At 35.9% G+C, this 27,709-nt stretch overlaps 1 protein-coding gene and 1 long non-coding RNA gene across 2 annotated transcripts in view; one reads left to right on the top strand and one right to left on the bottom strand.

Annotated features, from left to right (window-relative positions):
• LOC127164451 (uncharacterized) overlaps positions 1-27,709 on the bottom strand; it is an 85,317-nt gene that overhangs the window by 41,586 nt on the left and 16,022 nt on the right. The window contains exons 5-10 of the long non-coding RNA XR_007827651.1: positions 25,615-25,679; positions 24,917-24,957; positions 23,529-23,616; positions 20,479-20,608; positions 9,699-11,063; positions 2,913-3,014 (exon numbers count right to left, since the gene is read on the bottom strand). This is a non-coding gene — a long non-coding RNA (uncharacterized LOC127164451). The remainder of the gene's footprint in view (positions 1-2,912; positions 3,015-9,698; positions 11,064-20,478; positions 20,609-23,528; positions 23,617-24,916; positions 24,958-25,614; positions 25,680-27,709) is intronic.
• chrm2a (cholinergic receptor, muscarinic 2a) overlaps positions 15,025-27,709 on the top strand; it is a 74,327-nt gene continuing 61,642 nt past the window's right edge. Inside the window, exon 1 of the mRNA XM_051108407.1 lies at positions 15,025-15,519. The gene's annotated coding sequence lies outside the window, so the exon portion shown is untranslated. The remainder of the gene's footprint in view (positions 15,520-27,709) is intronic.

Genomic DNA, 27,709 nt, shown 5'->3' with positions numbered 1-27,709 from the left:
ACAAATAATGCTTTTTTCACCCAAAAACTAAGGATTAAGCTCAGATCAATGAGGCCTGCGATCAATAAAGAAACACAAAACCTGTTAATTAATTAAAAGAAAACAAGTTAATAAAAAGACTGAATTCAATATTTGGTGATAATATAGAATAATGCGAGACTGACAAGCAATTTCGAACACCAAATTAGGTAATGGATTTTCATAACGGTTAAGTGGTTTTGATTTGCTGTGATAATTCAGTTGTACAGTTTCTGTCATGCCACACGAACTGAAGCTGCATCTTAGTCGATCGATGTGCTGAAAGTTTAATGCTTCTACAGCGCTAACAAAGACAAAATAATTCACCTCAGTAGTGTTTACAGACACGCCGATCATCGGTGAACATCGCGGCAGAAACGACGCGCGTTAATAACTGTGATGAAGACGCACGCGCGGGTTCGTCACGTCTCGCCGTACACTGCTAATTAACTTCAGTGGAAAGAAAGAAAAACATGAATAGAAAAGACGCAGGACTTTAACCAGCCCACACGAGCCAAACATGCTAAGATTAAATGACATGATAGAGGATGGGTTATTGATTACACCATCACTCGAGATTGGTTATTGATCACTGCGGTGATGGCTTCAGCTGTGTGTTTAATATGAGGACCTGCAGAGTGTCTCAAACGAAAAGCCGGTTATATAGCTGCCTATATAGTACAGTAGACAGTAAACAGAGTGTTTCTTTCAATCTCACACAGACACAACAGCACGGTGCACAGTGTGATACGCGTGTGTGTGTGTATCTCTGGCAAGCAGGCGATTGACTGCGGCTCGGGCTTTTAGAGCGCCCCGTCTGTGTGCGATAATTGAGGTGATGTTATTTAAAAAGCACTCAGGAGCAGAGAGAGACAGGCAGAGCGAGAGAGAGACCGCTTTGTTGCGGAGAGCGAGACGGCGGCGCGGAGGAGATGATCAGAAGAGACGGATGGAGACGTGTGCATTAACAAACAAACGTCCTCTCACGGCTCTCGAATGAACGCTGAGACCCGGACGAGCTCAGAGCTGAATTATCACATGATTATCACATGTTTTTTCAGCAAGGTTTCACTCAGATGTCAGGGTCCACCTCATCTGAGCGTTTAGAGAGATTTCTGGATCGTTCAGCTGGACTCTGAAGCTAAGAAACATTTCTGGCACAAACTATCAGCATCTAATCACGACATTTCACGAACCAAATAAATGTTATGAGAAGATCCAGAATTCTGCCAAAGAAAATCTCCTTCGTACGGGTGTTCACAAACACATATTTACTACATGAGAGAGAACCATCTGACTGCAGAACATTTTCTAATTTTATATTTTCTAATTAAAAAATGAAACTATTTTATCATTAGATGAAAATCTGATCACATAGTAAAGTAACATCACATTTAACCTCATTGATTAAAAGTACTGTATAATTTACAGTAAAGTTTGGGTCAAGTCTTTTCTGCTCGCCAAGGATGCATTTCTGTGATCAAAAATACAGTACAAAATCTGAAATATGATTACAATTTAAAAGAAGTGTTTTCTATGTGAATATCAGAGCTCCAGTTTTCAGAGTCACATGATCCTTCAGAAATCATTCTAATATGATGTTTTGCAGCTCAAGAAACATTTGTGCTTATTACCACTGTTAAAAACACGTGTGCTGCCTAATATTTTTGTAGAAACCATGATACATTTTAATTTTTAGGATTCACAGATGAGTAGAAAGTTCAAAAGAACAGCATTTCATTGAAATAGAAATCTTTTGTAACATTATAAATGTCTTTAATGTCACCTTTGATCAGTTTAATGCATCCTTGAGGAGTAAATGTATTCATTTCTTAAAAAAAAAAAAAAAAATAGCCCAAACATTTTCAGCAGTAATGTATATAGTGAGAATATAAGTTTTGCTTCCTTTAACATTTACTATCTACTACAGTTTATTCTGATGTAAAATCATATCTCAGTCCAGTAAGTGCTCGTGTCGTCGTCAGCGAAGGTCGCTTTCACAGTTAAAGGTGACTGACATCACAACCTGCACATGACACAGGCTGACGGTTACCCAGAATGCAACTGGAGGAACGTTCATAATTAGTCTCAAGTCTCAGACAGACGCCTACAGGAGCCTACAGATGGAGACGGTAAGAGCTAGAGCTTCTGTGAAAGATCCAATCTGACTGACTGATTTCACAGGAAATTAAGTTGTTTATCAAAGTTGTAGTCATTTACTACTCACTACACAAAAAATGCAGCACATGTTCAATTTAAAGAGATGGAGACAAACAATAAAAATAAAGGAAAGTTTGCCTTACTTGTGATAAAGAAGCACAGTTTAGCATAATTTTTAAAAAGTGTTTATGGAAATAATAGTTTAAAAGGAAATAAGTGTGAACTATATGTAAGGTTTTTGGACACTTGATTGCATCTTAATTGCATTTAAACCAAATTTATCATAGTTAAAACTGACATTTAATGCTGAAATAGAGTGAATTTAGAGCTTTACTTCAACCACCAAAATGATAATAGGTTTCCTTTTCTTAAAAAAAAAAAAAAAAAAAAAAGATTATTGATAAAACTAGTCAAATTAGTCAAAAGAACAAAAGATTATTAAAACATAATGATTTAAAAAGAAAAAAAAATCTTTTAATTTTTTTTAAGTGTCTTTAAAGTGTCTTTTAAGTGTCTCTTTGAGTGTCTCTCTTTAAGTACACTTCAGCGGCCTTTCATTTGCAAGTACCGTTTTTTCAAAATATACTATACTATACTTATATTATATGAGCACACCTCTTTTTCACATGGAGCCTTTTTAAAAAAACAAATGAAAAACCAGCCCTCAAAGTTGCTTTACTAGAGAAAAACAAAAGCCACAATGCATATATTTCATTTTATCACTGTATATTTACCAGATTTGTGCAGTTATGACTAAAGACGGCAGCATGCAGGTCACAAGCACATCCGGGTGTTGACGGATGGGAATGTTAACGGCTAACTCTCTCATCGTACACCTGGAAACACAGGGTTAAATTTGGATTAAGGCTGAGAGATTGCAGACGTAGCTTTAGCTTTAGGCTGCGCCACTGCTGTCCCACGCAGGCGTTAATAACAGACACTAATTTCCCTTTAGCTCTAAAACCTGACGCTTAATGTCACTGCTCTGAATTACAGATACGTGCTGCAATTAAGAGCCGCGCACAGATCCGTGAATCACCAGCACTGATGGGAGCCGCTTCGTTACCGCGTGACCTCAGACGGGTTCACGTCTCAAACGCGCTGGACAGTCAGTGGAAGCACTGGAGCACATTCAGACACACACACGCTGACGTCTGCGCCGTGATTGGCTCCCGTTGAGAGCCACTCTGCTCTCTGATGAGTCTGTCTCACTCAGACACGAATAATTTTACTTCCTAATGCCTAAAACGTCTGAAACTCCAGGAGAGAGTTCAGGGCGCTTCTCTCCACCAGACCCTGTACTCCCATAAGCATAAAAATACTAGGGATTTGCAAATGTACATCACCAACTAGCTGCTGGGCTGGATGAACAACGAGTCAAGTCACCTGATTAGATGGTTCTGATGGTTTTTCCTGCAAAGGGTTTACATTACACTCGTTTCTGCTTTTAAAAACACAGCGTAACAACGCAGAATACAAAGACTGCAACATTTTTGCTTAAAAGATCATGAAAATGTTTACTATGACTTAAAATAAGTCTATTTTGAACTCAATACACATTATAAACACAAATGCATTTTACTGTGCAAACTGTCTAACAGATTAAGCACCAGTGTTTTTAGTATTATTTATATACCACTATACTTATTCATATTTTGAATGAACTTTTGTTTTTACATTTTCCGTTTTCATCGTTTTAGTCCGAGTGATTTTAGTCAAGGCATTTTGCCATTTGTTTATTAGTTTTTCCTTTAGTTACCAAAAAATATTATATTTAGCTTTATTTCTGTTATATTTCAGTTTTAATTTTAGTAATGTATGGGACAAAATTATCAAAATTATATTTCTTTTATGCCAAAAATCATTAGGAAATTAAGTAAAGATCATGTTCCATGAAGATATTTTGTAAATTTTCTACTGTAAATATATCAAAACTTAATTTTTGATTAGTAATATGCATTGCAAAGAACTTTAAAGGTGATTTTCTCAATATTTAGATTTTTTTGCATCCTCAGATTCTATATACTGAAATAGTTGTATCTCGGCCGAATATTGTTCGATCCTAACAAACCATACATCAATGGATAGCATATTCATGCAGCTTTCGGATGATGTATAAAGATCAATTACCCTTATGACTGGTTTTGTGGTCCAGGGTCACTTGTTTTTGTATAAAAATCAAAATTTTTTTCATAAAAAGTATATTTATTATAACTTATAATAACTTATTACATTTTTAACTTGACATACAAACAAATGTGTTTTATTGTGCAAAACTGAACAGCTAAAGTATCTGTATTTTTGGGGGATATTTTTTTACATACTATTATAGTTTTTAATATTTTGCTATTTAATATTAATATTTCTTAGCAACTTTTGTACTTCAGCTCAAAATTATTTCAGCTACCTGGCAAGGGAAAGTTTTTCATCTAACATTTGGCAAAATGGTAATTACTAATATAATAATTATATACTTACCAAATAAAATGATTTGATTTACTTGACTTTTACTTACATTACTGTGCTTTAATCAGTCTCAGTAAACTAGTGAATTCATAATCTCACAAAGAACATGTTCCGTTAAACTGCTGTCTATGTAGGCGGCTTGTGAGCTTCAGAAGTGGAGTGAGACCTTTAACCCCTAAACAGAGAATTAAGCGAGTGAACACAGAAATCAGAAATCTGGACGTTTGTTCAGTTAATTAAGATTACAGCATGTATGAGGTCAGCTGGAGATTCACGGCTCCAGTGCGCTCTGACGGCGAATCTGAACGTTAAAACACGTGTGTGCGTGTGTGTGTATGTGTGTGTGTGAGTCTGCAGACAGTCGACCCTGCTGGGCTACAGCTCACTGAAGTGTTTTTAGACTCTACTGTCAATGTGGTTTAATTAACCAGTGAACTATCTCTGAGACAACACGCTAACAAGTTCTCTTTCTCTTTCTGGTCTGTCAGCTTAAATGAAAGTTTGAATAAGCTTATGTTTCTGTGCACAGAGCTCAAACTTCTGCAGGAGTTTGCTGCTCAGATCTTGCTCTTTCATTGCTCAAGAGACAAGAAAGCACTCCAATATTCTCCTAAATGGATTGCTAATACGGTTTGTTCTGTATATTTGTGTCTATGTAAAGGTCTTACTTTTTTATTTAATTATTTTCAATTTTATATTATGCCTTCGCTTACTACTGCACCAGATTCTTACTGTGCACTTCTATTTATTTAAATTTATTTAACATTATTTATTAACATTTATTTCTATTCATTTTTAAAGAATTGTGTGTCTATGTAATGACTATATTTTTGTTCATTTTTACATTTTTTTCATATATATGAGGGCAACTAAATTATTAGTTATTATTTGTTTACATTAAAAAAAAAAACACTCAAGTAAAACAATTCTTAAAAAAACAGTATAGTGTTTAAATTAATATCAACAGATATAGTTATATTATTATTATTATTATATTATATATTATCAATTTATATTAATACGTAAAATATGTTATTAAATTATTAAATTATATTTATTTATTTATTTATTTACTGTAATATATATACACACTTTTTGGTGAAAAAAAAAGTTTTTAGTCATGATTAATTTGCTATTAATTAATATAATTTTATGAGCTTTTGTCATTTTAATATTTTTTTCAAATATTTCTATTTAGCTTGAATTTATTTTAATAATTTTTGTGCAACAACTTAAACGCACTTCAGTTATTTACCAATGAAATAATATTTATTATTATAATTATTATTTTTAGTTTTACTTAACAAAAAATGTGGGTGTATATACTGTATATATAAGTGGATTTGTAACAGTAGATTAACAGACAGATGAATATTATAAAGTCATTATGCAGAAACGCACATGCACACACACACTCCGTCTCTCTATCACTTCATGTAATTCCTCTGACTATCACTGTCTAATTCCTCTTGATTTGAGCGATCGAAACTCTTCTCCCTGAGGAGACGCTTCTGGATGGACTGAGTGGACATTAACTCACTCCACTCGCTTCATAATGAATTAATAAACACATTTCACCTCTGACGTGAAGATACTTCATACACAAGCGAGCTGTCAGCGCACTGTGAAAATACACCATCCGTCCCATTATAATGAACAAACATGGACAGCGCTAACCAGAATACGCTAGAAAACAGTAACAGATGAGCTCATAATAATAATAATAATAATAATTCCCACATGACAAACACAACAACAACAGCAGCAGCATAAATATGAGTGGCGAACAGTAACACGGTAATCCACATTATTAATTCATGCCACGGTGGATTGTGGGTAACTCTGAACACATCACAGCATTATTATCCACATTCGAGCTCACAAGTTTCTGAGACTGTTTCAGCTGTTGCTGCGCTCATGAGCTAATGTTTAAACTCTTCTGCTTGACAGAATCACGGGCTGTCGAACGATAAAACGTCACACCTCCTCACCAATAACGGGAGGAAACTCAGACACAAATGCTGACGAGACGCAAATCCACAGCGACTCAAAATATGAGCAGCTCTTTTGAAACATTTTAGCAAAGATCTGCTCTTCTCTATATAAAATGTACTTTTTACTTAGGGTTATTTCATACTTTTATTAAATTGAATCTATATATGTTAAATATACAGTTGTTAATAAGGAGTTGCATTTATACATTATTTTCATTTTATATTATATACTTTGCACACTGGTGCACCTCATTTTTACTGTGTGCATAATAATTTATATATATATCGTTTACTATTTATTTTTTCTATATATTTTTAAAGAGTTGTGTGTCTGTGTGTATGTCTTACTTTTTTATTTAATTTTCGATTTTATATTACACCTTCGCTTACTACTGCACCTGATTTTCACTGTGCACTTCTTTTTATTTACATTTATTTAGCAATTATTTATTAATTTATTTCAATTCCTTTCATGCACTATTTAATTATATCTTTTTTAACTTACTCTTTTTTTTTTTTTACTTTAATTCTATATATTGAAGGAGATGCATCATTAAAGATTTTTTAAATTATTTTAATGTGCATTTTAAAAAATAAAAAGATAAATATGAATTATACATATTTACAATTTATTTTTGAGAAGCCGTGTGTATGTAAAGACCTTAATTTTTTAAATTAATATATTATTTTAGTTTTTGGATTATGCCTTTGTGCCCTGCTGCACCTGATTTTCAGTGTGCAAAGCAAATCTATTTTTTCCAATGTGCATATATTTATGCAGGATATACTCTACGCATATACAATGTAAAATATATATATTTAATTTATTTAAATATATTTATTTAAATATATATATATATATTTATATTTAATATATTTAATATATATTTATTTGGAAAAAAAAACAAGAAAATATTATTTCAAATTATTCAACTTCAAAATATCATGTTACTTTTGTTACTTTTTTTTATTATTTGTGAAATTTTGTAGCAATTTCTGAGTAAAAATTGTTTAAAAATTCAATCCTACACCTTTTTTTGTGCGTATGAATGAGAGTCCCACTGAAATGTCATCTGTACAAACAGTCATGTATATTTCAGTGTTTCCCCGTTCAAGCAGAAGGAGCTGTACCTGTATGAATGAATGCAAACAGCTGCCTGAGGGTGTTATGAATATGGGCCGACTTCTGCTGGACAAACAATACCGTCTCAATCATACGAGCAGCTCAGGAACGACACACTTCACCTTGAACAGCCCAAACATCTCTGTTTCATTCAATAAAACTCATTAGTGATGTCCAGCGTGGTTATTTTCAAGCTCGTGTCGTGTTTACAGCGTCTCTACGGATGTTTTAATATGAGACAAAGTACAAAGCCAGGGGCCGGCCCTAATTATCACGGTCACTTCTGAAAAACAAGCTCGTACGGCTCTGAAATCAACATTCGGGTCAATTAACAAGTTGCGATTAGATATCCAGGGAGCACTAGTTAGTGTGCGTGTCCCTGGTGCACGAGCAGCTTTCATTTAGCAGAAACAATGGCAACACTAATGGAACATGAGAGGCCTGAAACAAAAAGCACTTTACACACACACGTACGGCACAACGCGTGTGTTTGTGCTCCGCTGATAAGCATTTCTTTCAGTATTGTGTGTGCTGATGTTGCTGAAGCAGCGGATGGAGTTAAAAACACACACACACACACACACACACAGAGCAGGCGTTTGTCATACTGCGGGTGTTTCATCTGTCATATCTAAATGCAGTTAAACGCCAGAGTTTAGTCCATGAAAAATGAGCAGAAGGGCAAATTCGTGCCGCTGCGTGTGAGAGAGATTAATGTTATGAGACGAAAGTGTGACTTAAGTCTTCCAGCTGTCTAACTTCATGATAAACACCTACACACCAGGGCTATTAGTTAACTAAAACCAAAACAAAAATAAACAAATGTTAACTGAAAAATCTATTTTTATTTTAGGGATTTGCCAAGACAACATTTCTCATTTTTGTTTAGTTTAGCTCAAAGTACTAAAATAACTATATATAGACATAAAAAACCCTAATAAAAATGACATAAAATGTTGCCTGAAATAAAATAAAATAAAATCATATATATATATATATATATATATTCTTTTTTTTTTTTTTTTTTTCAGCTAACTGCCAAGGCAACGTTTCTCATTTTCATTTAGTAAAACATAAAGCACTAAAATAACTAATGCGAAATAAATAAAAACTAACCAAGAAAACATTTCTAACTTTTGTTTAGTTTAGCCCAGGGTTCTAAAATAACTAAAACAAAATAAAATAACATATAATAATTCTATATAGACATAAAAATCCTAATAAGAATGACATTGTTGCTTGAAATAAAATAAAATATATATATTTCTTTTTTCAGCTAGCTGCCAAGGCAACATTTCTCATTTTCAATTAATACATCTTAAAGCACTAAAAGAACTAATGTGAAATAAATGAAAACTAATATATAATAATATTAATAATAAAAACTATATAGACATTTAAAAAAAATAATAATTTTAAAAAAATACACAAAAAAATAAAACAAAAAAGAAACATTTCGTTACTTAAAATAAGTGTTAGCTAAGTAAAATACTTTTTTAAAAAAACTAGTTGCAAATGCAATATTTCCATTCAGTTAACTTGAAGATCTAAAATAACTAAAACTAAATAAATGAATAAATAAATAAATAATTACAATAATTACATAAATAATTACATATAAAATTGTTTACATATAAAAAACATAAAAAAGCATTATTTGAAATAAATGTTAACTGAAATAAAATAAAATAAAATATATTAAAAACATTCAATTCTTATTTTTTCTAAATTTAATATGAACTTTTTTTTATTTATTGTATTATTTCTATTTATCTGTCTGTTTTTAATCTTCAGCACCTCAACCGGTTCAAACTTGCTTTTGCACTTAATGTAAAGTCTATGCATCTGTATTTACAAACAGAACACTTGATTTGAGATTTTGCTATATAATTAAATGACATTCATATATTTATAAGTGTGACAGAAGTGATACTCACAAATACTAGAAGTCACTGGAAGATCTGTTGATCTTTTTCTTTCTTTCTGATCACAGATGTTCCAGCGTTTTGTTTGTCCATGTTATCCAATGGGATTGTGGGTCAGACACAGACTGGAGGCCTGGACCATGAGAAAATACAGACGTTATCACACTGACATTATTCAACACCTACTGCAACAAACAGACACATGGCTGGAGGTTATGAAGAACAGAATCACTTAAGCAGAGCAAAGTCACGCCGCCCTTCTGTCTGTATGAGAGTGTGTTTATTCACTATATCAACATGCAACTCTCTCACACTCCTTCAATTATGATAAACGCACAACCTGTGGAGATGAACAGATGAAAGGAAGGACAGGAGCTTCTGCTTCCTCTCTGAAGGAAGTTCAACATGATTTCTCCACAGAGCAGAACTTTTTGTGCCAGTTTTCTGAATATTAAATACTGACGGTGGTTTGTTGAAACAGCGGCTCTACTGCAGCTCTCACAAGCGCTCGTCTTCGTTTCTGTTCGGGACCAATTTTGTGCCTTGAAGGATTGTGGGTATTCAGTTCAGCAGCACAGAATGATGCAACGCACACTCAAGACTACAGTATGAATCTGAATAACGTCTCCACAGCTCCTGGATAAAGTTGCATAAACATTTTAGACAGATTTTTTAATGTGATACATTTTTATGCGATATACACCACAAATTAAAAAACATATATATATAAATATTGCATTATTTATATCGCATTATATATTTTATATATTGCAAAATAACAAAATGAAATATTCCCTTAACATACACATGAGAAAAAATGTTTCTAAAATATTTTAAAACATTTTCATAACAGCAAAACGTTCTTAGACAATCTTCTACACACACACACACACACGCACATCTATAACTATCTCTCTATATAAAAACAGAGAATTTCTTATTTCCTCCATTTTGTCATCTGAAGTGTGTAAATTTGGTGTTTAGTACTGCTAGCAGCGCATAAATATTTTAAAGACACGCCTTTAAAATAATTCAGTCTGAACAACTGTATAAGACACAACGCAGCTCTATTCTTCCTGACAAATACTCATTCGTTCGGAGGCATTTAGTGGTGTGCTAATGTTATAATGTCTGAATGGGGATTTCAAAGCAATTTAGCGGGAGTGTCTGTCTCTGGGTGAATGTGTGTGTATTGATGCTCTCTCTCTTACAGCGGTAAGATCGATGGCTGTGCTCTAATCCAGCACACTGTTTACTGACACTAAAAGCCAAGAATTAACCTGCACTTGAACACGTCAGAGACTCGCAGAGACCCCAGAGACCCATTGATGGACCACGAGGACTGTCCGCAGGTTTGCGCGTCGCCTCCCCAGGGATCTGTTCACACCGAGAGAAAGACATTAGTGAGTAAGGAAGACATTAACGGCCCTGAGACACACACACACACACACACACACACACACAGATGAGAGAGAACTGTAAATATTCACAATACATAACCCAGCTAACTGGGAACGTTCTCAGAATGCTCTGGCAAGGTTCTCTCAACGTTACGAACAAACAATCTTCTAGTAACGTTCATAGAACATTCGTTTAAAGTGATCTGGTCTTTAATAATGCTGTCAAAACGTTAGCACAAAAACATTATTTATACATCATTTTTGGAACGTTGTAACAATTTAGTTGGATGTTCTTCTAACATTTTTTAAATGTTACTAATTCTTTCGGAATGTTCAGAGAACACTCAAAAGTAAGTTTTCCGTAATGTTTGCAAAATGAAACAATGGATTGTTCCCCTAAAGTTTGCATAACCAAGAAAAAACTTTGTAAAACATTTAAAAAACTGCATGTTTTGAACATTTAGAGAACATTCAGAGCTAATGTTTTTATAACATAATGAGAAAGTTAGTAAAACATTTTTATAACATTTTGGTTACCTGTGATGTTACATAATACAAACGACAATACAAGGATGTTGCTAGGTAGTTCAGATGTTCAAGGAGGTTGCTAGGGTGTTGCTATGTGATTTCTAGGGTATTCTGGTTGATTGCTTACTGATCAGGTAAAAATCTTAAAGGGATAGTTCACACAAAAATGAAAAGTCTGTCATCATTTACTCACCCTCCACTTGTTCCAAACCTGTAAGAGTTTCTTTCTCTTGCTGAAGACAAAAGAAAACATTCTAAATAATATTGATGGTAGCCATTGATTTCCATAGTATTTGTTTTCATACTATGGAAGTCAATGGGTACCGTCAGCTGTTGGGTTAGCAACATTCTTCAAAATATCTTCTTTTGTGTTTAACAGCTACAGGTTTGGAACAACTTGAGGGTGAGTAAATGATGACGAATTGTCAGTTTTATGTGAGCTATCTCTTTAAGTCTGATCCCTTAGGCTGTTCATTGTTAGATCACTATGAACAACAAGATTAAAGAATGTTAGTCAAATGTCCAGCTAAAATGTTTAACGAAAAAAAAAGAAAACGTTCCATGGACAGCTGTCGAAAAACTCTGATCGTATTTTCTCCCACAAAAATGATTTCAAAAGCACCCTGCATCGCTGCAGAAGTTCCGATCAAAGTGAACATGCAAAGACGATCAAACACCCTTAACAAAAAAGGTAAAACAAATATAGGACGATTTGGAAGTTGAGGGAGAGTTTTTTCGACATACCCTAACTGTCATGAGCCAGAAAAAAACAGTTCAGGCAGAGTAAGACAAGACGAGCATTTGACATTAAAAAATATATACAAATTGTATTATTTTTATGAAAATAACCGATCGTTTCGCTAGACAAGACCCTTCTTCCTCAGCTGGGATCGTTTACAACCGCATTTGGGATCGTTTGAAGCCGCATTTAAAGCATTGCATTTTAGAAGTTCAAAATCAGGGCACCAGCAGTCCATTATATGGAGAAAAATATGGAGAAAAACCCTGAAATGTTTTCCTCAAAAAACACAAATTCTTTACGACTAAAGAAAGAAAGACATGAACATGTCTTTGGATGACAAGAGTACATTATCCGTAAATTGCTCTGGAAGTGGACTTCTCCTTTAAAGGGGATGTTAGGAAAACGTTCTTAGCTGGGATGTTATATAAGCAACAGAAAACACAATATGAGGGTGCCATATTCTTCTATATTCTTCAAGATCTTCTAAGTGTGCTAGGGTGTTGCTATGTGATTTTTAAGTGATTGCTTAAACACTTCCAATAGTGATGCTTGACATAGCATAAAAATGCAAATAACTGTATCGGTACGGTTATGCAACACTGTCTTACATGTCACACACCGGCAGAAAAACGCAGTAGTAACAGGTCCCAAATTCCTCTCATTGATTTTTATTTGTCCTGATCCCCGGCTGGTCCCTTAGCCCCCAGTGAGAGTGACAGGCGGCTGATGGACAGTTCATTTAAACTGAGACAATCACACAATCACTCTGGGCTGTCTTTCTCTCTCCCTGTCTCCCATTCCTTCACTTCTTATGGCTCTTTTCTCAGGCGGCAGACAAAGCTATCGCTGCATGAGGAGCCGCACTGATTGTATGCGCGTATTGTGTGCTGCTCCTTTGCTAAATGAGAGCCGCGGCAGCGGGAACGGAGGCTCTTCTAATAGCAGCTGTCAATTAAAGCTCCCCTCCCCGAATCGGATCGTGGCGGTATAGACGTACGTATACACGGAGTGGACTGCATTAGCTTGACAGTGTGGGCTAAATTGGCATGTGAACTAATGCAGAAGATGCTAATTAAACTCACAGATCAAACTAACAGCACTGTCTGCTACTAATCAAACTCTCCAGCAATTACTTTCCCCTCTCATTAAACAAACACAACACAACATTGTTAAAGAGAGACTGATAATGCCGAGAAACATCATGTGAGTGCATCGCTTGGGCAGTCGCATGTCGTGCGTGTCATGTGTGGACGTGTTTAACACACAGTGAGGGATGCTACCGACATGCACAACTACAGATATCGGCCAATTAACAACCAAAGCTCAAACCACAAACACAGACATTAATAGAGCTTCAGGTTACACAGACACAGAAAGACAACAAGTTTTTCCCCAGCAGATGTCAGTGTAATCTTCACATCCTCAAACACTCAAACACATTCATGTTTGAAAGCCCCCAAACACACCCCTTACAAAAAAAGTACCGTTGTTGTTCTTCAAAAATACAACATAATAAGGCACTTCAAAGAACAGCATGTTTTCCAAAAACATCCCATTATATTAAAATGTTACATTCTTATGGTAATACCATGGTACTTTATTTAGGGGACACCTGCACAAACACAATCAAAACATCAGCTGCTTTGATCTTTGAGTTAACTGACTGGAAAAACTCGTTTAATCTGATGTCAGGTTACATGTAAGTGTGGGATCTCATCTTAGGGTTGTGCTTCAGTGAATGACACTCATGTACATACACATTAATTTGTACATATACCAGGTTATTGAAGATTTTTAACTACCTACACTGGATATATCACCATGCTGTATGAATATAAACTCTCATATGAATATGATTCTCAACATATCATCACAGCTAATAGTGAACGTTCTGGCAAGGCTCTCTACAAATTATGAGCAAACGTTCTTCCAGTAACGTTAACAGAATGTTTGTTTAGTTATCTGCTATTTCAATAATATTCTCAAAACACACAAAGACATTATCATCATTAATTGAACGTTTTTTTCCTTCAACTAACTTTTTTTTTTTTTTTAAATGTTGCTACTATAAATGTTGCTAAATGTTTTAGAACGTTCAGAGAACATTCAGAAATAACATTCCAAAATAGAATGTTCCTTGAAGGTTCGTATAGCCAATAAAAATGTTTAAAAAGAAATTGAAACATTAAGAGAACAGTCAAAAATGTTTTTATAACTTAGTGGAAACATTCTTAGAACATATTTTTGTTGTCTGGGATGCCAGGATGTTGCTAGGATGTTCTAAGAGGTTGCTAGGGTGTTGCTATACCACTTCTAGCACAGTACCATAGTACCACCATATGCAGTGGATCATGAAACATGAATATGATAATCATTGATCACCACGATGTCCATCAAACTATCGTTATACTACAATACTATGTTTTTTGGACTTGTACCATAGGAAAACCAGGGTTTAGGAAATTATTATAGAAAAATAATTTTTTTGGACGTGCAAGCAGGAGATACCATGTTTTTGATCATGCACCATAGTACTGCCAAGAGCGTTACACATGGAGCGTAGCGGTAAATTTTCCGCTAAAAGGTTTTTGAGTTTTAGAGTGACACGGATCTGTGAGGACGCGCTGCGCGGTCACGGCACCTTCGAGCAAAAAGCTGAAATCCCGTTTAATCCTCACGCGCCGTGGCGCATCAACACGGTGTCCGGAGGCAGAATCGATCCATCGGCGCCTCCAGCAGCATCTAAAGCCGCGCTCAATCATACGACGCGCAAAACGCGTTCATTCACCTGAACGCCGCATGCACCTAATCCAGTTAAAGCCCACGAGATGAACTAGTGTGCCCATTTTTCGACTATAAAAACCCGAGCCCGATGCATCATAGCGCATTTGCACGTAAACACTGTCAACTGAGAGATATTGATGAAGCTTTGACGCCTGTAAACTGAAGTGTGTTGATGATGTGGGAATGATGCTGTAAAGGGACCTCCTGCGTCTCCTCCCCTCCCTCCTGCTCTCCTACTCCTCATTTCCACTCCTCATTTCGCGTTCACCCACGAGAAGAGCTCCGACCGTCCAGCATCATGTCCTCAGACGTCCAGCTGCGTGACCAAACGGACCCGGACAGCAGCGACCCCGCGGGCGTCAGGAGCGACTGAGAGCAGGTAGGGCAAACTATCTGTTTCGGCGTGTAATCTAGCAAATATTTCAACCGATTTGTTACGAGCCCAAACGAGCAAACAAACGAACGCGCGTCAAGGAGCACACGTGCAACAAACACAAGGTTCACCCAGAAAAAATGAGCTATAAAATGTTCCGCTGAGCCTGAAATCGATGGAAAGCAGCAGGAGACGCGGATCACTGTGGTTGTTTCTCGAATTGAGCTGTTGAACTTGACGCTCCACGGAGACTCCAAAAGCAACGCCGATTTCACGCGCTTTCCCCTTCATAACTCACTCAAGCGCGCAAGCAACTTTAAGACTTCTCTCATCAGAGACCATTTAGACTATTTTCGGCAGATCCGAGCGCGCACCCAGAGCAGACCTGAGCTGGAAAACGGCTCGTTCGAGCTCCGTTTGCGCGCAGGCTTAAGTCAAGCGGGATTTACGCACAAACCAACTCGAAAATCTTGGCTTCAATCTGTTTAATAACATTTGGGCAACCATCAGATCAACCATTTGAGGGTTAAAAGAAACTGATTTGGCTGAATCAGTTGCCGTTTGAGTTGTGCGTAAAAGGATTTTGCGCACTGAACTTGAGCGCGACATTTCATTTAAACACTGGACGGACTAATTATGTAATCTAGTTGGTCAGTTGGTTCGTCATGCATCTGCCTAAATAATGCAAAACTGTCTGCACAGGTCGAATACTGTCAAATAAAGTGTCTTTACGTGCCATGACACTGATATATGGGACAGCAATGTGTGTGAACTGATTCTCCAGCTGATGTGATAGACTGGCTTTCGTGGCGCGTAATTTTCTCTCGTTCACGACTGTATCCTCGTTCATTTCCTACTACTCATTTCCTTTACTGATCAAACTCAACAGAAATGTGAAAATCCGCGAGGCAAATTGACTTTACGCGCTGGGTTCTGGATGGAGGTTTTCTTTAATGAGCGTTTAACAGTTTTATTTCTCGGAATGAAGTTCACATCATTATCTGGCTGTTCAGGTTTTTGCAGAGTGTTTAGAAATGAAAAGGAAACCTGGCCTCGAATGCGTTCCTCTAATGTCTAGTCAAGGATTAACTGTTATTAACCAATAGAGCTAAATCAATAACTTGTGCTGGAAGTTTTCAGCTGAAATCTCTGATTTATTTCCTCTGCTGCTCTGTTCATGGATCAGGACGCGCGCATGGAATCGATCAGATCGCTGCTCTCATCGATAACCAAAGCGCGTCAAGCGGCAGGTGGTCAGATCTGCTATTTTTAACCTGTATGTTTGGCAAATATTTCACAGGGGTTAGAAAACAGAGATTCACTCATGACTGCTCATAATTTAGGTATCGATTCCAGTTGTGGCCATAAAATGATTGACTATCGTTCAGGACACGAACAGCATATTGATTATCAGTGGATTTGGCACTGATGAATTGTTGCGCTGCTCAAACAGTCTCTCAGTGTAAGATGCGTGAAATGAGGAAACAAGAAATAGAAAATCCAAATGCGCAAAGAAGCGGAGAAACCAAACCCTGAACAGGTGAAATGCGCTGAGCTGGAACTAGTGCGCGTTTGAAACGAAGCCTAATGGATAGTGAAGAGGTTTCATGAGACGTTTTTCAAGCTGCTGAACGTTTTTTCGCTCTTCGGGTTTGGCGCGTTCTGCCCCGTTAGAGCGCGCGATACACGCAAACGGGAGCGCGCGTGGACGCGCACAGGTACACGTATATATATATATATATATATATATATATATACGTAAATATATAAGATATTTTTTCCAAGAAACACAAATCACTATCATTATAACTCATGGCAAAAGTAAATTCCCAATTATTTCACATTTAGTTTTTTTATATTTAACAAAACAGAATTATAGTTTAGCATCTCAGTAACGTCATAATATCAAAATTGAAGTTTTGTGGCTTTTAGTCAGTGCATGTCTCTCTCAGCTCTCCTACATGCTAGTATGTGCCTTAAATTTGACTACATTTACTGTCCAGCATGTATGTACATTTACGATGTACAAACAAGTCTCTCTTATAATGGAAAGCTGAGCAAAATATTTTTAACTCATGACTTGCAGATTTTTTGTCCAATCACATGCTCTCTAGAATAAGAATGTCCCGCCCCTTGATGTCACATGATCTAATTCACTTAGAGGTTCAGTTCACCTGGAGAATCATTAGTTTAAGGCCCATCTCAGGTCGTCCGATGTGGTCGGCACTAAATACAGATGAAAAGGGTCCAAAACAGGGTTGTCCGATCACTCAAGCCAAATTCAGATACAATGCAATTCTTCACATAACTAAATAATAAAATGGACAATAAACATTTGTGCATTAGAAATAGAAAGACAAATGGCATAACAAACCGAATATTAAATGTCAATAATAAGAATAATTAAATAATATTTAAACTAATTAAATGTATAAACACATATAAAATATAAAAAACATTATAAAATATAATTATATATAAAACATTTTAGCAATATATTTACATTATCATAGACATTCTAATACATTTTTACTATTAAAAATAATATATTTGTTTAAATATTTATTATAACAAATTGGAACATGTTATATTAAACAATATAAACATATTAAACATGTTTTATTATATTTTATTTTAGACAAAATTATTTTGACATTACTGTACTATTTATTTATATCATAAACATTCTAGTAAAATTTTACCATAAAAAAAAAAAAAAAAAAAATATATATATATATATATATATATATATATATATATATATATATATGAAGAGTTCAGATGCAAAAGCCTCTAAATCCATCTGACATATTTCTTTAAAATTAGCATTTCTTTCTGGCTACTTTGTATAGGTTTCTATGTAAGTACTGGTACTTCTAATTGGGCTGAGGCTGAAATTTAGCGACTTGGAAGTAGAAATATTTGATTGATGTATACTATGTGTCAGGAGCATTCACTCAGTATCATTATCTCATTTTTGACCGAGATGGCTTTTAGCAGGTTTTGCATCTGAAATCTTCATATATATATATATATATATATATATATATATGTGTAAACGGAAAGGGATATTGTGCTGGTCATTGCTGTTGAAGTCCTAATGAAGGCCAGATGCTGCATTTCACCTGCCTGTCATTATACACCTATTCATTTTACACGTCTGTTTTAAGGGTCTTCTGTGTTTGGCTGATGCTAGTGTTAAGCTGGTAAAGAAAAGATGTAATGATCTGTGCTGTGTATACATCAACGCTCAATAATACACATTAGCTGCATTATGTGTCTTTTGTCTAGGGTGTTTTTGCATTGTCTAAATCAGCCCATCAAAGTCTTTCAACCGCTGATGGACACAGAGAAGCACATGCTCATTCACGCTGACCTGTGTGTGTGTAATGTCAGCCGTTCAGAGTTTAATGTCAGTGTTAGTGGATGTTTTACTGCAGACAGTGTTGTTGTGGAGTTTAATGGCAGCATGAGGGTGTTTAGGTGAATAATGTTTATGGAGTTGCAGCTGAAATCATTTAGAAGTGCTAACAGGACTGTAGAGACCGTGTCAGACTGACAGCATCTCCCGCTAGACACACTCACACACACAGTATTTACATACACACTCACAGGGACTGCCATCATACACACACTCCTCATCTGTTATTCACACACACACTTAGTGTGGCGGGTCAATAACGTCGAGGGCCTTGGGTACTGAGTCTGTGAGAAAGAATCATTGCTCCTGCTTTATTTGCAGCACTAGTTGTTTGTCACAGAATCTAAATGCACAAGAGTGAAGTGGAAGAAAGTCATTGAGCATCTGATCTGAACATCTGGGCTCAGTCGTGTAACCACAGCCACTAAAGACTGTCTTTAAGGCCAACCAGCTATCAAATTAGACCAGTCTACTAAGTTATGACCAATCCTAAAGAAAAAATGGGATGACTAACTTGTAAGACTAGTCTTGGGTTCAAAGTCATGGAATGATTTCTGCAAGTATTTTCTAAAAAGGAATATACTATTTTTTGGTGACAAATGTGTTAAAAATGGCATGAAATGAAGTGAAACGGCTTCCTGGATGAGAAAAAGCGACTCGATTTTGTCCATTGGGAATTGACTGAATCGACTGGATCGTTGTTGTTTACTAACTGCTGTGATCTCATGCCGGTGCGCACGTCATCAGAGGAAAGATTGCAATGGCGAGTGGAAATGAATGTTTCTGACTAAAGACTACGAGGATATGTGAATTTTAAAAAAATGTATACAGATACAATTAAATATAATACAAAAATGATTGTTGGTCTTAATGGTATCTAAATCACCTAATTGTAACAAAAATAATAATATAATTCTCAGAACGTTCTGGCAATGTTGTTCCAGTAATGTTAACAGAATGTTAGCTCCTGATGTTCTTGAAACATTATTTATACATCATTTTTTTGAATGAAACATTTCCTGAAACAATTCAGTTGGTCTTTCATGTATTTTTTTTAAATGTTGTTACTTTTTTAGAATGTTCAGAGAACATTCAAAAGTAACGTCTAAAATTCTAAAATGGAATGTTCAGTTAATGTTTGAATAACCAAGAAAATGTTTTTAAAACATTTAAAACTGGTTTGAAATAACGTTTTTATGACTTAATGTGAATGCTAGGAAAATGTACTATTGTTAGCTGTGCAGCAGCATTCAGTATTTTGTATTTCCTTTTAAGATAGTTCACCCAGAAATGAGAATGCCGTCATCATTTACTCATCTCCATGTCGTTCCAAACCAGAGATATTTAACAGAAGGTCCCAGGTGCACTCCTCCTTCTGACGAAAGTGACTGTGATGACAGAACATTCATTTTTGGCTGAACTACTCCTCTAATGATCCTGCACACTCTCTCCTGCATCTCATCAGCTTCACAGCAGGTTTGCAAAACCTCCGTCATTTGTTCCACAAAGGGAGACAAATGAAAAAGATATGCAAATGTACTTACTGTTTTCTGGAGCCTGTAGAGCACAGCCCAGAGGAAAGTGTTATTGCTCAGATGTTGCTCTTGCGCAGCTCTGGAGGCACAGTGCCATTCTCAATCGCCTCATGTGCCAACAGTGTTTCCCATGTTTCTCCTGAGGGGAAATAAAAACAGACACAAAAAAGTTGTAAAAGTATACACCCTTAAAACCAGTGAGTAGCAGATAGATCATTTGATGAGAAAAGTTAGAGCTCATATTGAGATCTGGACATGAGTTATTGTGAGCATGAATGGTCTGGTAAACCATAAAATGGGTGTCCAAAACTGTGGATAGAGAAAATATTGAAATGAAAATAGTTTGAGATACTGTTTTTAAAGCAGTGTTATTTTAGTGCCTTTGAGATACTATTATAGTTTTGAATTAATTAATTTTTATACTGTATGTAAATGTATTAGAAATGTATATATTTTTTAATTTTATTAATTTTAGTTAGTTTTAAAAAAAAAACTATTTTTACTAGGTTTATATTTATAAGAATTATGACTATAAAGGTGACATTGAAAAGCAGCAAAAAGCTCCATTTGGACTCCGTCTAATCTCACTGTGTCTTAGAGAAATAACTGAGATTATAAAGAGATCTCATTTGTGATTTTGGTTTTCATACGGGAGCTTACAGTGTGTGATACTCACAATCTGACAGGACGATTATGCAGTTATTTTCCCATGAGCAGCGCAACCCCAGAACCAACAGGGGCAAAACACACACACACACACACACACACACAGAGACTTCATGACATTCAGAGTGGTGACACTCACTCCTCTCCCCCATGGGCGTCTGTCTTAAATGGCACACGCTGAGGCGGCGAGTGTGTGTGTGCGTGTGAGCAGTCAGTCTGTTGACACACTCTGGTGATCTCTCTGCTTGTGCGACACGGCGTGTTTGAGGGATTTTTCTACATTTCACATCTGATATTCTCTGTGCAGAACTCCAGAGGCACAAAACGCTGTCAGACACGAGCTGATCTGACAGGACAGAGGAAACTCTGCGTGTGTGTGTGTGTGTGTGTGTTTGAGGGGCCTGGAGGTTATTGTGCATCAGTGAAATAGCAGGGCACCCCTGGTGAGCTCTCATTTTCGCAGTTGCTCTTGTTATGTTTACACTGTAAGGCTTAATGCACAGAGAAATGTATCCAATCTGTTAATATTAATTTAAAGGAACAGTTCACTGAAAAATGAATATTCAAATTCGTTTACTCACACTCTTGTTGTTTCAGAACCGTATAAGTTTCTTCAACAGGTGAAAGGCAAACAGTCATGACTGGATCTGTTATAAAAGTGTATTTTCTAACTATTTTCATATAATCAAAATTATCTGAGTATATTGTCCAATGGATCTGTACGAAAAACAGACTCAAATTTAAGTTATTTACTCATGATCTTACCAACTTTTAATATTTACCATTATAATCTGTTGAACTCAAAATGAGGAATTTTGTCTGATTTTTGCCATTGTCTAAAGATTTTCTACTGAAAAATAAAAAAAAATACATAAGTCGACAAGTCAAGTATAATCCATAGGACCATATATATTTATTATTATTACTATTATTAATATTATGGTCCTGCTGATCATAGTTAACGGTTTTTCTGGTACTGTGGCATTAACAAACAACAGACCGTAGAATAAATTTGGATTATTATTAATTTAATGTAACTTTTCCATAATAGACATCTCAATAAATCCATATACATTAATCGACCAATCTCACTGTTATTGTAAATGTCTACAGAATAAACCTGCATTTTTAATAAAACTAAATACAGTTTTAACATTTTTTAAATAAATATCTAAATAATTCCATATAATATTAAACATCTAAGTAAAATACAGTTCTAACATTTTTAAAATAAACATCTACATAAATCCATAAAATATTAATCAGCTAAAGTTGCTGTTTTTGCAAATGTCTGCAGAATAAATATATATTACTGTTATTAATCTAATTATCTACAGCTTCAACATTTCTGTAATAAACAAATAAATCCATATGATATTAATCAAGCAATCTGTTATTGCAAATGTCTAAAATACATTTGGGTCATTATAAACGTAACTAGCTACAGCTTCACCAATTCCATATTACAAATGTATACAATATAGCTAATATAACCAGATATCTGATACAAAAGCAACGTCTGAAATGAAACACAAACAGATCTGAAATCATCTGCTGTTTACACACATGCAACGCTGTGAAAGATATCAGTGCAAACTTTAATAAAGCTTCTGTCTTTCATCCTCGCGACTCTCTGTTTAAACAAATCGAACACACTAGAGCGGTAATTCAGTAAAATGCCGACACACAACCCAGCGTAAACACGGCGGGCCGCCACAGCCGGTCGAAATATGAGAACGTCATTCCAGTTCCTCCAAACTCTAATCAAATCTGAATTCACAGATCGCTTTTACAATGTGCAGAAGCTGCGGGGTGATTTAATTTAGACCGCACACTTCTGCTCTCCGTCGGCCCGGATACATTATCCCTAACTAGTGCGCTTGCTGACGGCCGACCCGACATCAGAGGAGCGACATTTGGAAAGCGACGGGATTCAGCGGGAATGTGTTTAGATTCAGAGACGCCTGTTTTACATCTTTACAGCCGCGGCGTGTCCGCGAGGAAGGTTGAGAATGCGGGTTTCATTGGTCTGGATTTCAGCGTTTGTCCTCTAGAAACAAAAATAATGATCTTATCAAACTCAACAAGTTTCTTCAACTGCCTTTAAACTGGATTATTGATAAGCCTGGAAGATCAAGCACGCACAGTTGCAATAAAGGTGTGCGAGAGAGCTATAAAACTAGTGAACTGATCAGTAAGACTGGCTTAAGACTAAGTTGAGACTGTCCTCCCGGCATCAGTATTCATGGCCGACGTTCATCCTTCATTTAAAGTGCATAAAGTGGGCTAACAGTGCTGGACTCGACCCAACACAAGGTCATCAACCCAGTTTTCCCAGTGCGTTTACAGCAATCAATACACACAGACACACACACACACACACACACACACACCTCGCTCTCTCGGTCTCGTAGGTAGATTGTTCCGGCTCTGGCAGGATTCTTGAGTCTGGATATTCAGCCTTACTGTCCGTCTTCCAAACTAAATGAGATTCAGATATCTTTAGACCTGTAGCACCAGGACAGACTGTTCCAAAAACAGACAGTGAAGTGAAGAACAGGAGTGCAGTGTAATACACTTAAACACTGGGAACAGATACAAAACAGCAGCCTTAACAAATGTATGCTCTCGAAACATGTGCTGAACCTTTTGTTGTTGGAATAGAGAGAAATCTTCCCAACTATGGCTTTAAAAGCATACAAGGCGAGGCACATAGAAGATAAAGATGATTTTACTATTTATCAGTTTGAATATCTAAAGGGCCGGTCACACTACACTTTACGTTCCATTGATTTCCATTCATTTGCAAACTCATGCAAATTTCATTGCTTTCCAAAGTTCAAGTGAGGATTTGCTGGCATATTTTTACATTTCGGATGTATATGTTGAATTGTTTCTTTAAAAAAAAAGAGCGTGACGTCATATGACCGCCATATGTTTTGATTTGGGTGCTGCTGCAATTGCCTATGTAATGGTAAGTTATGTGATTTGTCCAGTTTTTAGCTGTGGTTCAAAAGCTCAGTGGCAAACGGTCAAACTTACTAGTAATACTAGTAAGAATACTAGTAATATCATAATTAAAACATATTTTAACCTTTATATTATGTTGTGGGTCAACGCAACATATTAGAAATAGAAATGCTGGCTAACCTGTGATGTTTTTCTTGAGGTTTTGTGACTTGTACTTATTTAGGGTCGACACTCTGATGTGTGGAACGTGCGTCAGAACTTATATTACGATTACGATGTCTACAGGTCATTTTGACCCGTACAATTCGATATAAGGCAGGTGCACAGATCTAAAATAATATCTATCTAAAATAATATGTATTTTAGTTGTATGCATGTCAAATACTTTCAGGGTATCTATATTTATGGATTTGGCAGATGCTTTTATCCAAAGAAACATTTTTAATAGTTCATGCATATTAATTACAATAGGAATTGAACCCATGATCTTCAGAAAAGCACAAAGAAAAAACTTTTTTCCTAGTTCTTTTGTTTAAAATGTTCCTACTGTTACAATACTTCATTTTTAAAAATTAGAAGGCGTATTAATGTTAAAAGTTCATTCGTTTTTACCTGATTTTGTTTATTTGTTTGTTTGTTTGTTTTGCATAGTCTGATTTTTGGTGAATTTTATTAAATCTAATTTCGAGTCATTTCGACCTCCTCCATAAAAATCAGATCCAGAATTTAAATCTAAATGAACCATTAAGAAAATTACACACAGAGAAATATAAAAGAAACAAACTATAAATATAAACTAACTTTAACTTACTTGCTCAGTAAGACTCTCTTCAGTCTGCTGCTCCGAATAAACTGAAAGTAGAAGAAAGTTTACATTTCTGCCACCATAGCGGCCCTCGTGGCACAGCTAAGAATCGAGCTTCTATTTCCAGATGCGCTTGTGTTTACGTGGAGTGTGATGAGATATGATCAATACACTCGAAATCATCAGCACACACTCAGAACCATACAAGCGAACAGCTGCTGGCGTGTCTGGATGCAGGTGAAGCAGCAGGAAACAGATGGACTCGTGTGTCTGAGTGGCTCTACAGGACGGCAGACCCTCCCGAGACCCAAACACAGAAACATTTAGATTCCTCACACACTCCTCCGTTCTAATTACACAAGCCTTCTGATGCGCTTCTCCAGAGAGCCTCTTTCCAATTATCTATCTGCTAGCGATTCATCTCTTTCCATTTCTCCCTCCGTCTATTACACCTCCACACATTCACTCGCTCATTTCCTCCACTGCCTCATTACGGGAAAAGAGACGGACGGTGAGCCGCTGACGATTCGGACTGAACTTAGTATGTCACCTGGAAAAAAGGTGATAATGACGAGATAAAGCACAAGCGTTCAATATAGAAATAAACGAATGGATGTTGACCCCCACTAACTCCACTCCAGATGTGTGCGTGCATGTGTGTGAATACAGCTCGGATCAATTCAGTTCACTGTACCTGAACACACCTTAAAGGAACATGCCAGTTACTCAGCTTCATGTTCTTCCAATCCTGTATGACTTCAGTGTTTTTCTGTGGAACACAAAAGAGATGTTTAGATGAATCTCCAGTGACATTCCATGTAGTCAAAGGCAATAATGCAGTTGAGCTCCAAAACTGAGAAGAAAGCCACCTTGATGACTATATTTTATGTCACATGAAAGCTTCATGCAAGGAGCCCAAAAAGATTTGATGTCAGTGGTGCCAACACTGTCCATGGGGCCAGAAAAATAATGCACTTCAAGTGCTCATGCACTTCAGTTTTTAAGTGAACACTGACAAAATTATCAACAAATAATGCTTTTTTTCCCTAAAAAACACAGCGCATGAGCTCAGATCAGTGAGGCCTACAACAAAACAGTTTTGAAAATAAATAGAAAACCTGTGTTAACTGAAAGAAAACTAGTTAACAAAAAAAGATTGAATCCAAGATTTAGTGATAATATAGCATACTGAGAGATTTCAAAGCAATTTTTAAAAAGCCAGTTATTTTTGACTGGGAACACAGCACAGCACAAAGGTTAATTTGTATTTTTATCTCATTTTGTATTTTGTTTCTTGTTTCTGTCTAGTGAAAACAGCGAAACAATTTAAAATCATGATAAAAAAAAGTGCACTTAAAAGTGACTTAAGATAATAAAAAAAATGTAAAAAATAAACTTAATTCAGATTGAAAACATGTTTACTTTTCTAGTTTTAAGTGACTATTAACTTTGTTAATAGAAATTAAGGTTTATTAATAGAAAATTAATCAGAAAACTATTATAAGTATAAAGAATTATGTATAAATACAGATAATTATCATAATTATCAAAGTCATTCTGCTTATCAAGTAACTGTACCTTGATTTAAGAGTGTTTATTTTTATTTGTACTGGAAAAGTATACAAAATCAGACAAAAATACTAAGCAGTGCATATTCACTGCACCCTCTTGGAGCTCAGACAGGTTGTGATCATTGTAACATTCCTTAAAATTCCTCCGTTTGTGCAGAAAAGGCCAGTGTATTTCTGAACATGAAGTGTTGGAAGAGGATTTACAACGAGAAACAGTGTCATGCACTCAGCTGCTCAGCGTTTCTCTCTTCAGTGCATTAACTGAGTCGCCTGGCTTCAGTACAACAGAGAAAAACAAAATCTCTGAACTGCTTGGGGAGACGCCAGGGGCGGCAGATTGTTCCTGTAACCCCACTAACCCATTGACTGAAAAAAACAGGAAAGGGCCGTGGATTGAACCTTGAGGGCCCCCACGCCCGGAGGAGATTCTTTTTATCGTCAGCTTTTATTACATGTTTTCTGTACAAACATCATGACCCACTCAATAACTCATGAGCGACCAGATGAAACGATAACGGGAAGCTAGCTCCGGTTAGAAATAATATTCTTCACTACCAAACATGGCTCAAATACGGAGACTCGCCCTGGAGACAAAACGATCAGTCCCACAACTACTGAAGTGTGTGTTTGGTCAGGACATTAAAAGGAAAAACTGCCTTGGCTTTTCTCTGAAATGTCAGTTTCACTGCATTGACCTCAGGTACTAAAACTAAGATATTAATATAATTCCCTATATGTAGCTGAGGGATGGAAAATCTAAACAAAGTGTCTGAAATTACATTATTTTAAACTAGTATTTTTAATTATTCACAATTTCAGATGTTTCTCTCCTTACATACATATAGAGACAGACACAGATGAGTCAGTAGTTGTCATACAGCAAGTGTAAATGACTATAAAATTAACTGTAACATTCTTAAATAAGGTCTCATTAGTGGGCTAACTAACATTACCTAACAATTAGCATTGCATTTCTTACGTTTTTATTAATCTTCGTTAAAATTAGTGAAGATAGATAGATATAGATATTTAATTTATATAGTTTATGCTTAAAATGGAAAAATACCTGTCAGTGGGGTTAGAAAAGTAAATGTATTTTCCTTTGAAAGACGTTTATTAATTTTCTTACCAAATGGCAGGTATTTTGTCTTGTTTTAAGCAAAAACTTTTTATCAATATTAAGTGGTGCTATGCAATTAATCATGATTAACTGCATCCAAAATAAAAA

The sequence above is a fragment of the Labeo rohita genome, chromosome 4, assembly GCF_022985175.1.
Source record: "Labeo rohita strain BAU-BD-2019 chromosome 4, IGBB_LRoh.1.0, whole genome shotgun sequence".
Taxonomy (NCBI): domain Eukaryota; kingdom Metazoa; phylum Chordata; class Actinopteri; order Cypriniformes; family Cyprinidae; genus Labeo; species Labeo rohita.
The sequence above is the reverse complement of the archived record's forward strand: the minus strand, read 5'-3'. Positions and strand labels throughout refer to the sequence as shown.